Genomic DNA, 380 nt, shown 5'->3' on the forward strand with positions numbered 1-380 from the left:
TATGGGATGGGTTAGGGTTCTGTGGGGTACTGAAGCTTGTTCTCATATCCTTACAATGTAAATATTCTATTACAGAGCAACACCCCTGGCTGTTTTTTCTCCCTTGGTCTTCTTTTTTTTTTTTGTCTTTTGGAGGCAGGGTTTCTCTTTGTAGCCCCGGCTGTCCTGGAACTCACTTTGTACACCAAGCTGGCCTGGAACTCAGAGATCCACCTCCCTCTGCCTCCCATGGCTAGGATGTTCTTCTAACACCACCCAGCGGTATGTGGGTTTTGTTCCAGGCTATGTCTAATCAGAGTGAAGCACTGGTTTTTCTTTCTTCAAATGGCAATTCCGTTAACGTTAATGAATGAAGGAAATTAATGTTAAAGGATGAAGAA

The sequence above is a fragment of the Cricetulus griseus genome, unplaced genomic scaffold (assembly GCF_003668045.3).
Source record: "Cricetulus griseus strain 17A/GY unplaced genomic scaffold, alternate assembly CriGri-PICRH-1.0 unplaced_scaffold_38, whole genome shotgun sequence".
Lineage (NCBI taxonomy): Eukaryota > Metazoa > Chordata > Mammalia > Rodentia > Cricetidae > Cricetulus > Cricetulus griseus.